The sequence below is a fragment of the Mirounga leonina genome, unplaced genomic scaffold (assembly GCF_011800145.1).
Source record: "Mirounga leonina isolate KUSES-001 unplaced genomic scaffold, KU_Mleo_1.0 Mir_153, whole genome shotgun sequence".
NCBI classification, from domain to species: domain Eukaryota; kingdom Metazoa; phylum Chordata; class Mammalia; order Carnivora; family Phocidae; genus Mirounga; species Mirounga leonina.
In genome coordinates, this window is record NW_023270387.1 from 531961 (window position 1) to 541858 (window position 9898).

Consider the following 9898-nt stretch of genomic DNA (forward strand, 5'->3'; position numbering starts at 1 on the left):
AAACAAAAACACCAGGAACAGGTTCGTAAATGCAGAGAACACACTGGTGCCTGCCAGAGGGGAGGGGGGCAGGGAGATGGTTGGAACAGGTGACAGGACCGAGAGGTCCGAACTTCGAGTCGTGGGGATGAGCCATACAGCATGGGGAGTATGGTCGCTAGAACCCTAATTACGTAGCATGGTGACAGATGGGGACTCCACTCATCGTGGTGAGCACTGAGTAACGCGTGGGATTGTCGTGAGCCCGAAACTAACCTAACGTTGCGAGGCAATATACTTCAATAATGAACACATTTGTTAACGTGCTTGCACACGAAAAGAAAGAACAAACTATCGAACACAATAGTAAAATCAAGGTAATATTTTTCTTCAGGACTTTTTTTATTGCGACAGAAAAGAGAAATGCTATTTGATCTGTTAATTGTCAGTCTCTTTATAATGTGTTGGTTACTAACAGAGTATTGGGATGGGAATGACTACAAAGGCTTAGAGAAGAGGAATGGTAGTATCTACAGCCCAGAAATATAAATGATATGTCAAAATAGTTCTCTTCATACCCACATACCTAAATGCCTCATGATGCTTTAAATTTACAAGTAAATCTTAAAAATAAATATCTCTAAGTAAAAAAAAAAAAACCCAAGAGAGAATGACAGCCATAGATTGGCTCAGAGGAGGAACAATTTTGAGGCAGAGAGAAGGCCATGACGTCGAGGAGGGATTACAGACTTCCTTGAACAGAGCGGCAGAGATGCTTAGAGAAGTAGACCATCCAACTAACGTCCACTGGGTGCCGGGCATATAGTCCTGATCCCGGGGGCGCTGCGAACAAAACACAAAATCACTGATTCTAAAAAAAACACAGTCTACTGACAAAAATATACAATACCTAAAGTAATTCTAAATTATGATTTTTCTAGGAAATAAATCGCGAGTGATTAGTCTGTCGGGGCACCTGGCTGGCTCAGTGGGTGGGGCACGGGACTCATCTTGGGATTGCGTGTTTGAGCCCCATGTTGGGCCAGAGCTCACTTAAAAATAAGAAAAAAAATTTTTTTTTAAAAGAGTGGTTAGTCTGAGAAGACTCCTCTGAGAAGGAAACATCTTAACTGAGACATCAGCGTATGAACGTTGTCTGGAAGACAGCACGTGCGCAGGGCCTGAGACGGAGGTGAGGGTAGCGTTCCTGGAGCGGACAGCCATCTCTGTGAATGGCACAGAGCAGGCAAGAAGGAATGGCCTGAGTTGAACTGGGGAAATAGATCACGCACATCTTCGAAGCCAATGAAATGAGTTTGGAATTTCATGGTAGGGCGACGGGAGCCACTCTAAGGTTTTAAGCAAGGGAGTGGTGTGCATTTTTAAAAGATAGAGCTCTGTGGCTATTGTTCGGTAGATGGATGATGAGAAGACAACAAAACTGTCAGCATCTGCTGAGACGAAGGCGATTTGGGTGCGGATGGCTTCGAGGAAGATGGCGCACGATGGGCCCAACTTTGGCCTCCCCCAAACTCATATGTTGAAGTACCTCAAAATGTGACTGTGTTAGGAGATGAGGCCTTCAGAGAGGTCATTAGGTAACATGAGGTCTTACTGGTGGGCCTTCATCCAGTGTGCCTGGTGTCCTGATAAGAGCTTAGGACACAGAGACCCTGAGGGACCGCCATGCGAGGACAGCGGAAGACTGCCATCTCCAAGCTGAGGGAAACCTCAGAAGGAGCCAGCCTTGCTGACACCTTGCAGTTGGATTTCTGGCCTCCAGGGCTGTGGGAAAATTAATTTCCATTATCACACTCTGTGATACTTTGTTATGGGAAGCCTCGCCGAGTAATATACGGAGGGAATATACGGAGGGAAGGGAATGTATTCCAGGTGTATTTTTGGACCCAGAAACAATGTTACTTGATGGATCAAATTGGAGGTGGGGAGTGGAGATAGAGAAGCCAAGGATGACCCTCAGGTTCCTGGTTTTAGAACTTTTAGAACAAATCTCCTTAAAATGTTTGAGAAAAAACAATCTTATGAACTAAAAGGACAATAGTTGACTGAAGGTCCTGAAATATGGAAGGAAAGATGGGAATTAAATGAAATGGGATGGGGGCGCCTGGGTGGCTCAGTTGGTTAAGTGACTGCCTTCGGCTCAGGTTGTGATCCTGGGGTCCCAGGGTTGAGTCCCACATCGGGTTCCCTGCTCAGCGGGGAGTCTGCTTCTCCTTCTGACCCTCCCCCCTCCCATGCTCTCTCTCTCTCTCTCATTCTTTCTCACATAAATAAAGTCTTTAAAAAAAAATAAAATAAATGAAATGGGGTGGGGTGCCTGGGTTGCTCAGTCCATAGAGCTGGCAACTCTTGATCTTGGGTGGTGAGTTCAAGCCCCACATTGGGAGTAGAGATTCCTTAAAAAAAAAAAAAAGGAGAAAGAAAGAAAGAGAGAAAGAAGAAAGAAGAAAGAAAAAGAAAAAGAAACAAACAGGCTAACTCTGGAAAACTGTATGGAGGTTCCTCAAAAAGTTGAAAATAGAGCTACCATATGATCCAGCAATTGCACTACTGGGTATTTACCCCAAAGATACAAAAGTAGGGATCCAAAGGGGTACGTGCACCCCGATGTTTATAGCAGCAATGTCCACAATAGCCAAACTGTGGAAAGAGCCAAGATGTCCATTGACAGATGAATGGATAAAGAAGATGTGGTATATATATATACAATGGAATATTATGCAGCCATCAAAAGGAATGAGATCTTGCCATTTGCAACGACGTGGATGGAACTAGAGGGTATCATGTTGAGTGAAATAAGTCAAACAGAGAAAGACATGTATCATATGACCTCACTGATATGAGGAATTCTTAATCTCAGGAAACAAACTGAGGGTTGCTGGAGTGGGGGGTGGGGTGGGAGGGATGGGGTGACTGGGTGATAGACACTGGGGAGGGTGTGTGCTCTGGTAAGCGCTGTGAATTGTGCAAGACTGTTGAATCTCAGATCTGTACCTCTGAAACAAATAATGCAATATATGTTAAGAAAAAAAAAAGAAGAAGATAGCAGGAGGGGAAGAATGAAAGGAGGGAAATCGGAGGGGTAGACGAACCATGAGAGACGATGGACTCTGAGAAACAAACTGAGGGTTCTAGAGGGGAGGGGGGTGGGAGGATGGGTTAGCCCGGTGATGGGTATTAAAGAGGGCACGTTCTGCATGGAGCACTGGGTGTTATATGCAAACAATGAATCATGGAGCACTTCATCTAAAACTAATGATGTAATGTATGGGGATTAACATAAGAATAAAATTTAAAAAAAAAGAAACAAACAGGCTAATGTGTGTGCAAGTAAAAGCATCATCCAACTATAAGTCGTTGACGTTATCATAGTTGGTGGTGGTGCCTGATAACGCTACAGTTTCGAGTGGGAGAGCAGAGTGAAATGGCACTTGAGGGGAAAGGGTGTAGAATCCAAAAGATGGATGGGAGCAAGAAAGGCCGGGGGGGCCTGGGAGACTAGCAGGAATAGAGGTGTGAGCGGACCAGGATCTGATGTCTCTGGGAAGGTCAAAGGGACTGCAGACATTTCTGCAGACGCATGCATTTACATACACGTATACATTCGACAGCTGGGAGCCAGAAAGGAGAGGTAACTAAAACACCTGCCATTTTCTATATGGCAGCAATCTCACCTGAAGTAATATTCTTTAAGACCTTCTTGGGGTCAAGATCCATGCCTTGCACAATGCTTTGTACAAAAACGTAATAAATGCTGCAGAGAAGATAAGTAATCTATCATATTTTCCCTTTTTTGGAAGAGAGTAGTATGGCAGGATATGTCTGGACCAGGAACCGCAAAGTCTGGCTCTACCACTCAAGAGCTGTATGGCTTTGGGCCATTTAACCCAGTGCTGCCCAACAGAACTTCCTGTGATAAGGGGAATGTTCTAGACGTGTGCTGTTTGGCCCCGAAGCTACTAGCTCCCTCTGCAGTGACTGCGCCCTGGAAACATGGCTACTGTGCTTGCGGAACTGGGTTTCCATTTACGATGTGGCTGCAGCCACCAGATGGGACGTCAAGACATCAAGTTCCGGTGTGCAAAAGGGGACCCGAGCTCAGCGACCTCCTTGGCTCTTCGAAATGCTGTTATTCCAGCTCAACACGACAAATTCACGCGCACATTTTAAGAGTTCAGATTTTGACTTCCGAAAACAAGATACCACTTGCAAAGAGTGTTAAATTTTACACTTCACCTAGAAAATATGTAAATATTTAAATATGTAAATGATATAAAATAAGCCCGTGAATACTGATCTTCACAAATGTTACTCGCGTATGGATGACGTTTTGGACGGTGTAGCATGTTCATCGTGTTTACCGTACTGTGACGTCACCTGGAGAACAACACGGGGCACTTGGAGGGGACACCGAAGCCTGTTTGACGGGTACAGAGCTGATGAAAGAGACAAGAAGCCCAGTAAAGGAGGAGGAACTGGGATTATGTAGAAAAAAAGACAGAGGGCAGACTTACAAATGGTATTCAAGTGTACAGTTATCAGAGATGGTGTCCAGATGTTCTCCAATATCGCCAATAAAGGTATTGAGGCACTTTCAGAGAGTTTCGCATATTAAATTCTCAAAAGGAATTTAGTTTTTAGTGGGTTTTTAAAAACATTTCTTGTGCTACATATCATGTTGAAGAGAGGTGTATGTTGAAACAATAGCCACAGAATGTTAAAACCATGAACAAATTGGAATCACGACGTAACGGATCTTTTAATATAGAATTGATTGTCAGCTTCCGGGTAAGATTCAAGACATTACTTTTTGAGATCCTTTACAACATGATTTTTTCAATTATCAAATGCATATTCTATGCTAGACTTTGCTACTTCTAGAATAAATAATAAGATTAAGGGGATAGTTATCTCTAAGACAGTGAAGATATTTACCTTGCATGTTTACAAAGCATGATACTATTTATAGAACAAAAACAGAATGTGGAGTATAATATAAAGTAGTGGTTCTCAAACGTTAGTATGAATCAGAACCACCTAGAGGGGCTTGTTAAAACCGCTTGCTGTGTCCCCCTCCAGCGTCTCAGTAGGTCTGGGTTATGGCCTGAGAACTTACATGTCTTAACAAATTTTCAGTGATGCTGATGGGGACCACATCTTGAGAACCACTGACAGAGAACATAACATACTTCGTATTTTTAGAAGTCACCTTTCCATTTTTAGGATAGTTTAGTAAACTATAGTAAATGATGAGCTCCAGTAGCCTCGCCTTTCAAGCCGGGGTGTGGAAAGTGCGCACCCTGTGCCACGCACAGCCCTGGAAAGCTCTCCGGGGCCTCCAGGACACGCCCCACGTGGATCTGCCCTGAGCCTGGAGGGCTTCGGACTCCAAAATTCTTCACATCTAACTCTCAGGACTAACTTTAATTTCTCCCATATGGATAACTTCAGCTAGATACTAGAATAAAAGAAATCTGATTTAAATGATTTTTTTAAGTAGGCTCCATGCGCCCCGTGTGGGGCTCGAACTCACGACTCTGAGATCAGGAGTCTCCTGCTACGGGCCCTCAGGTGGCCGGGCACCCTAATCTCAGGATTCCTAATGCTCATGAAGCCGTAATAAAAACGCACTCAGTCCTGTTATTTTGTGTGCTCTTCATTATCATCCCGCAAAATAGGCGTTCTTATACTGATTACTGCCCAGGCCCAGCGCGTCCTTGGCTCTGCGAGTACACGCACAAACCTGCACCTGCCGGGCGGCACACACCGTGAGCTCCAGCAGCAGGATCCGGAAACGGAAGGAGCCCAAGCTGTGAGTGCACAGGGTCGTTTCTCCTAAACAACTCCTTTTTTGCAACGAGAGAATTTGTGTCTTCATACTTTCAATCTGACTTCCAGCGATCAACCCCACTTTGTCCTTACATTTTTTTAAAGATTTTATTTATTTATTTGAGAGAGAGAGCAGGAGTGGAGGCAGAGGAGGAGGGACATGCAGACTCCCGCTGAGTGCAGACCCCGCGATGTGGGGACTCCCTCCCAGGACCCCTGAGATCATGTATGAGCTGAGCCCAAGTCAGATGCCTCACTGACCAAGGCACCCAGGTGCTCCTGTCCTTAACATCGAGCATATCGCCCTAACCACCACTTATTGGTCAGTAGAAATAAATGAAATTTTCCTGAAATGACAGGGTTCCTACACCACTTCATCATCCTGCGAGCATAAATTTGTCAATAACCCTTTGAACTGCCTGAAATTAAGTATAATCTTCCTGGCGGAGAGTTTGAGCTCTGGAATCAGGAATGTAGATTCAGAGGTAGCCCTACCTACCAGCACTGCAGCTCTGGGCAAGTCGTTTGACTTCTCTCTGCCTGTTTCTTCATTTAAGAGAGGTTTTTAATTTTAATTTTTAACTTTAAAGGGGTGTTATTGGGGCGCCTGGGTGGCTCAGGCGGCGAAGCGTCTGCCTTCAGCTCAGGTCATGATCCCAGGGTCCTGGGATCAAGCCCCATGCCGGGCTCCCTGCTCAGGGGGAGTCTGTGTCTCCCTCTCCCTCTGCTCCCCCTGCTTGTGCTCTCTCTTGTTCTCTCTCAAATAAATTAAAAAAAAAATACTGTGAAGCTTAAAGTGGCAATGGAAGTTAAGTTGCCACATGATCACAGAATTAAAAAAAAAAAGAGAGAGAAGCTGACTGCAGATACAAGGAAACACGATTAGAGACCATAAACATGGGGTGGCACCAATCCATTCCCCGGTGAGATTCCCTCCAGGTGTCCCTGAGAACCTGGGCATAGCCAGGCTCTCTCGAGGCTGCACTGTGCGAGGGCGGGACACTTCCTCTTTTTAAGCCCCTCGTATATTCAAACATGCTGGAATGCCAAGAGACGGTGACAAACACAGGGTATGTTTCAAATGTTCACATTTAGCAAATTAATACTTTTAATATGCAGTGATTTCAATCCAATATAACTGTATCCACAGGTATACCAGATGATTACGGATTTCATCTGAAATAGGACAAAGTTTAGAGTTGTACAAAGAGTGGCTTCTCGTAATCGTGTAGATACACCTCTGGGATGATGGCATAACGTCACTTGCACAGAAGGTCAAAGCTTTGATTGAAGCTTTTAATGAGTGTGGGGCTTGGCCTCCCGTAAGCCTTGGTATTGGAATGGTAAAGACAGATGACCGGACTCTGGTTTAACAGATCCAGTTCGCGGAAATACACAGGGCATGGAATGGAGGGCAGAGATGATTATGACAGGTTGAAAAAAATATTTTTTTTTTAATTTTATTTATTTATCTGAGAGAGAGCACGCACATGCACGTGAGCAGGGGGAGGGGCAGAAGGAGAGGGAGAGCGAGAATCTCAAGCACACTCCCCGCTGAGCTCAGAGCCCAACAGGAGCTCCATCCCAGGACCCTGAGATCATGACCTGAGCTGAATCAAGAGTCAGCTGCTTAACTGACTGAGGCACCCAGGCGCCCTGAGTTATGATTTCTCAGCTGAATTGGGAAAGAAGTGGAAACAAAAGGGAGTGATAGGTTGGTAGGAAAGAGATTAATGCCCAGTGAGGTGTGAGTAAGGAAACCAGGGACCCAACGGCTAGTAAGGGAGTGGTACCACAATGACTGATCTCACAGCTGAGGCATTTCTGGGGGGACAGAGTGTGGACGTAGGAGCTGGAGCCTCCCCTCTACTGGAGAGGGCACGGCCTTGTAAGACAAGCGCTTTGAGACAGTGATCCGCATGGACGCTGAAAATCAGGGCCTTTTTATAAAGAGGACTCCCTGTCTCCAGGTGCCTTAAGCTGGTAATTGCTCCAAAAGTAGGGCTGGGGAGAAGGAGAGGGGACAAGGGGTTGAATACATGTCATCTTTATCCCTTACTAACCTGTGACCGAAATTTTATAGATAACAAGTAGTAAATTACAAAATCTTGGCACGGTGCTGTAGAAGTCCTTATAGGACATAAAATCACTCCAAACAGCCTTTCAATCCACTTATCAAAGTAATTTTGTTCTCCACGTAACAGCAGGTGTAACAATATTGAACAAAGCAGTGTCTGCGGTACCCTAAGCCCTTGAATTGCTGCGTTCCCAGCAGTAAGTGCTCTAGCCAAGGAACAGCTCCCTTCGAGTCCTAGGTTTTCCAGCATTTTGCTTCTTAAAAAGTTTGTTGTTTTTTTTTTCCAGTTGAAGTTTTTAATGCACAGCTTCTGCCCACAGGCTTCGTCTCTGTGCCTGGCTATTGGAAGTGAGAAGAAGGGACTGCCAATAGGGCCCCCCAGGGGGGTTTCTGCAGAGAGACCATGTCACAACGTGCAGTCTGTGAACGCGGGACAATGATGGTCATTGACGTCCATGCAGAACTCACCACGTGCCCCAAATGGGGCTAAGTGCATACTTTTTGTCCACGGACTCATTTCAGGCCCCAACACACGAAGCAGGTATCATTACCCCGACCCCAATATTAAAGAAATTAAAGAGCAGGAAATCAGTCACATGTCCGACGTGTCACAACTACTACAAGTTCGTGCTTAAACGGCCTTGACATTTGGGGCTGGGGCTGCGGAGAAGTCCGAGAGGCAGTCAGGGGCTCACCGACTGCAGAGCCTTAGGGAGGAAAGCAGGGTCCAGGGCAGCTGGCTAGAATCTTGCCTTACAACCTCCAGATTTCTGGAGCCTCTCCTTCAGGCCCTGCCCTACACACAGAGGGATCCAGATCCCCGCTCAGAATTCTCCTGGGCATGTCCTGGCTGGAAGAAGAGATTATCTTTCTGTTCAGGAGACCTTTTCTTGCTCAATCCTATTTAGACATCTGCTTCACTAGCATTACAGACAAAATCACTAAAAAGCTAGATTTCTTGAGCATGGGCTAACATGGGAGTTTCAAAGTCGGAGCGCTGTCGCACAACCCTTGAATGTACTAAACTCGCTCAATTGCTTAAGTGAACCGAGTTGTACAGTATGTGAATCACATGTCAATAAAGCCGCTTTAAAAAAAAAACCAGAAGGTATGCATTTGTATGAATTTAAAAGCAGATTTGCGGGGCGCCTGGGGGGCTCGGTCGTTGGGCCTCTGCCTTCGGCTCAGGTCACGATCCCGGGGTCCTGGGATCGAGCCCCGCATCGGGCTCCCTGCTCGGCGGGAAGCCTGCTTCTCCCTCTCCCACTCCCCCTGCCTGTGTTCCTGCTCTCGGTGTGTCTCTCCCTGTCAAATAAATAAATAAAAATCTTAAAACACACACACACACACACACACAAAAACTGGTCCTGGGGCGCCTGGGTGGCTCAGTCATTAGGCGTCTGCCTTCGGCTCGGGTCATGGTCCCAGGGTCCTGGGATCGAGCTCCCCACTGGGCTCCCTGCTCAGCGGGAATCTGCTTCTCCCTCTGCCCCTCCCCCTGCTCGTGTTCCCTCCTCGCTGTGTCTCTCTCTGTCAAATAAATAAATAAAAATCTTAAAAAAAATAAATAAAATGTACGGGCTTTAAAATTAATAGGGCTCTGCTCAGCACAGAGTCTGCTCAAGACTCTTTCCCTGGGGCGCCCGGGGGGCTCGGGCGTCGGGCGTCTGCCTTCGGCTCGGGTCACGGTCCCGGGGCCCTGGGATCGAGCCCCGTCGGGCTCCCCGCTGCCCCCCTCCCGCTCCCCGGGCTTGTTCGTGTTCCCTCGCTCACAAATAAATAAAATCTCGAGGACTGCAGCATTATAAAAGCAGACTTCCAGGGCTGCGTCGTGATTCCAGGGGCCTCCGCGCAGGTGGGACGGGGCCCCGCGGCGCAGCGGGCGCTGCGAGCGCCCGTGCCTGGCACCGGGCCGGGGCGCGGGGGGCGCAGGATGACGGCAGGTACGCGGACGAACGCGGGCGAGCCAAGCCCGGCAGTGACTCCCTCCTG